General features: G+C 37.7%; 1 long non-coding RNA gene across 1 annotated transcript; it reads left to right on the forward strand.

The window, feature by feature from the left end:
* The first annotated feature begins 797 nt into the window (after positions 1-797).
* Positions 798-4723, forward strand: LOC134528350 (uncharacterized). Its single transcript, XR_010074387.1, has 2 exons — positions 798-2740; positions 2833-4723. It is a non-coding gene; the product is annotated as an uncharacterized LOC134528350 (long non-coding RNA).
* Positions 4724-5834: the final 1111 nt, after the last annotated feature.

The following is a 5834-nucleotide window of genomic DNA, read 5'->3' on the forward strand; positions in this document are numbered from 1 at the left end:
AGGAAGAAGAAGAAGAGGAGAAGAAGGAAGAAGAAGAGGAGGAAGAAGAGGAGGAAGAAGAAGAGGAGGAGGAGGAAGAAGAAGAAGAGGAGGAAAAAGAAGAAGAGGAGGAGGAGGAAGAAGAAGAAGAGGAGTAAGAAGAAGAGAATGGAGGAGGAAGAAGAAGAAGAAGAGGAGGAGGAAGAAGAGGAGGAAGAAGAAGTAGAGGAGGAGGAAGAAGAAGAAGAGGAAGAAGAATAAGAGGAGGAAGAATGTTAAGAGGAGGAGGAGGAAGAAGAAGAGGATGAAGAATAAGTAGAGGAGGAGGAAGAAGAAGAGGAGGATGAGGAAGAATAAGAAGAGTAGGAGGAAAAAGAAGAAGAGGTGGAGAAAGAAGAAGAAGAAAAGGAGGAGGAGGAGGAAGAAGAAGAAGAAGAAGAGGAGGAGGAGGAGGAAGAAGAAGAAGAGGAGGAGGAAGAGGAGGAGGAAGAAGAATAAGAGGAGGAGGAGGAAGAAGAAGAAAAGGAGGAAGAAGAAGAAGAAGAGGAGGAGGAGGAAGAAGAAGAAGATGAGGAGAGGGAGGAAGAAGAAGATGAGGAGGAAGAGGAAGAAGAGGAAAAGGAGGAGGAGGAAGAAGAAGACGAAGAGGATGAAGAGGAAGAAGAAGAAGAGGGAGAAGAAGAAGAGGAGGAGGAGGAAGAAGAAGAGGAGGAAGAAGATGAAGAAGAGGAGGAGGAGGAGGAAGAAGAAGAAGAGGAGAAAGATGAAGAAGAGGAGGAAGAAGAAGAAGAGGAGAAAAAGGAAGAAGAAGATGTTCTGCACCTCCCTTTGTTACACTAATAATTCTATCTCTCTCTTTCTTTAATTTATTGTTGAAGTAGGGAGAGAAGGCAGTACAGGGTGGAGGAAAAAAGTGTAGGTACTGTGTTGTTGATACCTTCGTAAACTTAATAATATAACATTGCATAAAAACCTCAGAAACAATGCTCTAACAAATAAACAATAGTAGACGGTAACAACTGACGAATCCAATCTGTAGTTTACTATGGAAATATATAGTATTTTAATTATGGAGTAAGAAATTTGTATATTATGTGGATAGGAAATTGATTATTTAAAGAGTGGTGAAAAATCTGAAGTTTAATAGTTTGAACCATAGATAGTAAACATAACACAGCAACACTTTCAATAACAAACATACACTGACATACATAACCTGAACCTGACTCTTGATACATATGAAAATTAACAATATTATTCAACGATATAATTAGGAATCTTTTGTAAGTTTGAAAATATTATAAGAAATGTATATATTCATCCTTTCCAAGTGTGTATAAGAATTTAAGGTTGGTGGAGTTATAACAATTTTAATACTCAACAATAAAATATGAATTTACTTAAAAATACTTAATTTATATTGTGACAAATCTTTCCTGGAGATTATTTGCAGTTCAAATGTCTTAGGATGTATGTTGGCACAGATCACACCCAAAAGTTCAAAAGTGATTTAATTAAGTCCAGTAGTTGTTTCAAAATTTATATCGTTCATAAATCAAATGATTTCAAAGTGAGTTAAAAATTAGAGAGTTTAATATCAAATTAAATTCTATTTTAAATAGAATTACACGGCTTTAGTTCAGCGGGAGTACGATTATCTTAAAAGTAGGACTTCTGGGTGTCTAAGTAGAATTACTTCTCTTTATATTATGTTATATACACAATCTAATTGAAGTTCAGTTTTATCAACTTTTGCAACAATATAGTTTGTTTGGCTAGAAATCTCACGTATTTATAAGCATGTAAGCAAATTTATACTGGCCGCTTAAGCCTTGAACAATGGCGACACTGCTTAATTATGGCGTCCCTAGCTAAGCAATTCTTAAATTGGCTTATACTTGACATAACTGCTTTAAATCCAAGTAAATATTACTTACAGTTCGTTAAGATATTTAGTTGTAACAATTTCATTAATGTACACAACCGACGATACCCTAAACTCATATTTTTAATAATTTTAATTGTTCAGGCGTCAGGCCTTAGCCTACACGTAGTAACGCCAAAAATCACACTTTTTTAAGTTACTTCCTGTTCCTGTGTGGCTGAGATACGTGTATACCCAATATATATGGTTCATAACATCCTTTCATGGCCTTTGGTTACAACAATACGGTAAGGAACTAGAATAAAATTAATTGAATTTACAAATTAAACAGATGGTCAGAATAAAAAAATAAACGGTAAAAAAAAATTAACGAAAATTACAACAATGCAGATGAAAGAAAAAAAAATATTAATATTATTAAAGTTCCACAGATGAAAAGTTTATGGTTGTAATAAGGCGAAATATTTACTAAACATTCATAGCAGATATCTTAATAAACACGAAGATGTCTGTGCTATCACCATGTAATAGTACAGATGCTGTCCCATGGGATAATCATAAAACGAAGCGAGCACAAAGCATAAGATCGCCGGTTTATTATTAACCCATCTGTCTCTCTCACACACAGCAGGTGCGACCGTTACTCGAAGCGACGGTTGAGAATTGGCATGGAGGTGGGGGTTGGGTGGCGCGCTAATCAGCGATCAACCGGCGGCCGAGGCGTGGCGTGACTGTTCAGTCTCGTGTCAGCCGTCTCGCAGTAGACACCTCGCTGCTTCGCGCTCCGTAAATGGCGCGAGAACTCCGTCGTCTCGTAGTCGTGCTGTTGATAGGGTGTTGGGATGGTGAAGAACATCAAGCAGGAACATAGCACTGGTAGGTTTACTTACAGTTGAGTGTAGTGCTCGGCTAGGTAGTGTCAGGTGCACCAATACTAACACTCAGTGGTTCTCCCGGATTCACCACAGCGTCGTGGTGTGCTGCCACACACCTGGGCAGGCGATAACGATACCTCCACGACACCGCAGGGGGGTGTCGGCTACTGATCACGGCAACAGGATGTACCGTGTCGGGTGACCTGCGCTCGTGAGAACTAGTGGCTGACAGTGGCGGGTCCTGACGATGTCCGCTACAGTGCCGGGCTCGGCTCTCCAGGTGGCCCGTGGGCTGTCCCAGCCCTTGACCAGGGATGGTATCAACGGGGAATAGACGGAGGTCTCATGCTGACGCCGCTGTGTCAGCATACGTGGCGTCAACCTAATGTCTAGTAGGAGCAAGGCCAGCTCCGTCATCGCACCGCTAAGTATATTTCCGTGTTCTACACTCGTGGTTATTTCCGCACTATGCACACGACAGGTGTGTATCTAGTATATCGCGTTTCCATAACTCACTTTAACAGTAAACATAACAATGTTCTGTGCTGACTGGTTGCTGCTTGAAGTCGCTCTCACAGTAGGATTGGTGTAAATAACCAGGAAAGATTTAATCACTTTTACGAAAATTAATTACTTAATCAAAAAAAAATTATATTCGTTACGAGAAATAGCAAATTGTTTAAAGAAAATAAATTCTAGTTGTCATTATTGACGTATTAATAATATACTATACATTGCAACAATAAGATAAAATCTTATTAATTATTCAACATCAAAGTAATGCTATAATTGTGGATTATCATAGGAACACAATATTTACACAATTGTACTGCTAGTTTACTTATTGGTTGACTAGTCTGTCAGTGGTATAACCTTATATTAGTTTTCTGGTTTTGTTTACAACTTGTAATTACCATATCAATAATTATCAGTGTTGATTTACACCATTTTTTTTTTTTTTTTTTGTAATTATCCTCATTAGATATCATGATAATGTAGCATACAATTGCTATTCAGCCTATTTTACTGCTACATAACAGTATTATGATTGGAATTTTATTCCACAAAAAAAAATATTATTCATATTTACAATGGTTTCAACACAGCATTTAACCTGTGATTTACTGAGTAAATTAGTTGACTACTAATGCAATTATCAGTATTATTACAATTTCTTACAACATATTAAGAGATTATTAAATAACATAACACAAGAAAAATATTTACACACAAGATTAACCAGTTGAAAAATTATATACATAATTAAAGTTATACATAATTGAATATCATCATTTCTTATGATGCAACAGTCATTATTATTTTACAGTTTGTTACACATATTTCATAACCTTATCAGTTCTTATGATATCTTGACAGATATTATTATTATCCAAGCCTAAAATTATTACATAGTGTTCTACAGATGAATAATAATTCAGATGCAGTCTTGGACAATTTCAGTGTTTTTTCTTGAGTATGGTGAGGTTTTCAGCTGGTGGTTTACAGTCTCTCACTATCTTACTCTGGACACAGCTGCACAGTAGATTACTTGCAGAATGCTGTTGTCTTGTTAGGTAGGCTGTCAGCTACTGGCTGATGCGGAGTCTCATATCATTTCAAGAATGTTCATGATCTTCCAGTCAGGTGTTACACCTATTTACCCTGACATATAAAAATTTCTTGCACTTTTATACATTTGTCACAATTCTGTTACAGTGACTTCCTTCAACAACTGGGCAGCATAAGAGCGGACTTTCTCTCGCAACACCAGTGTTCCTTGCTACTGTGGATAACAACTCAGAAGACAATCACATCATCATGTGCTGCTGAACAACAGTGACGTCACTCGCGTGACAGTGTGATCCTCAAGATGACAGTGCTTCGAATTATGTGTTACACATCAAAATAATATTCGGAGTTCATAAAATTAATTTGTGCCCATAATTTATAAAATCAAATTCCAAAATAAATTAGTTCCAGTGCAGTTTTTTTTTCTCTTCATTCTGATAGAGCAAAATAAATCACACAAATTTCTTCATATCAAGCTTCCATAATTTTTTTTTTTTTTTTAAATTGCAAAATATTATTAAATATTTTTTTTTTTTTTTTTAAATAAGATAGCTTTGTGCGTGATCCAACAACAAGCTAAGGCTCAGAGTGCTACGAGAAGGAGTATCATATCTGCAGGTAACTAGCAGTTAGAGTGTGCATGGCTTAGTAGTTGCAAGTGTTCTTGTGCTTGTAGTACGCAATGTGCATGTACTGCTTAGGAGTCACACAGCTGGTCGGCGAAAAAAAAATTAACACATAGTAGTCACTCTTGTTAGGTTGGTTAGCTCACACTATAGTGGATCAGTAGGTTTTTTTTTTTCTTCAGAGTAAACAACATGATTACACTGTTAGTAGACATCTAGTCCTGCTCACATGTGTCACCGAAGCTTCATACCCATTTAGGTTATGCCATAGCCATACATTACGGTACCATAATAACCCTAGGTTAGTGCTGTACAACAAATCCCAGTGCGGCAGAGCCTTAGTCTTAGACCGTCACGAGACAACACACTGGTTTTAAGCTCATCAGGCAACCAGACTAGTGCATTTCCTTACACTAACAAATACAGCATACCGTACAACCTTGGCTAGCACAGGTCCTGACTTGGACACAAAACATTTAGCTTCACACACTTACAGTGCTTGATGTGCAATTCCTTGATTACATAGGACTGCGCAGTGTAGGTAACATGTGCACTTATATTGTTACTTAATTCCCCAAGAAAAAAAAACCATTAAACACTATTGTAGTAGCTGACACAAGCAAATAACACTTGTTACTGTGGGACCATAGGCTTGTGGTAGGCCCTTAGCTGGGTTAGGTTATACCTGCCTATGCTGTGGTTGGTGGCAGGGTCTGCCAACTCATAGCAGTTGTTATGTATCCTGTCTGTGACCACATAGGGTCCCTTGAACAGCAAGAACAACTTCTTGGTGACTTTGTCCCATTTCTTGCTCACACTTGCACTCCTGCATAATACGAGCTCTCCTATGTTAAATTGCTTGACTTTCGAAGCCTTCTTCCTTCTTTGCCTTGCTTGTGC

This window comes from Bacillus rossius, chromosome 1, assembly GCF_032445375.1.
Source record: "Bacillus rossius redtenbacheri isolate Brsri chromosome 1, Brsri_v3, whole genome shotgun sequence".
In the NCBI taxonomy this organism is placed as follows: domain Eukaryota; kingdom Metazoa; phylum Arthropoda; class Insecta; order Phasmatodea; family Bacillidae; genus Bacillus; species Bacillus rossius.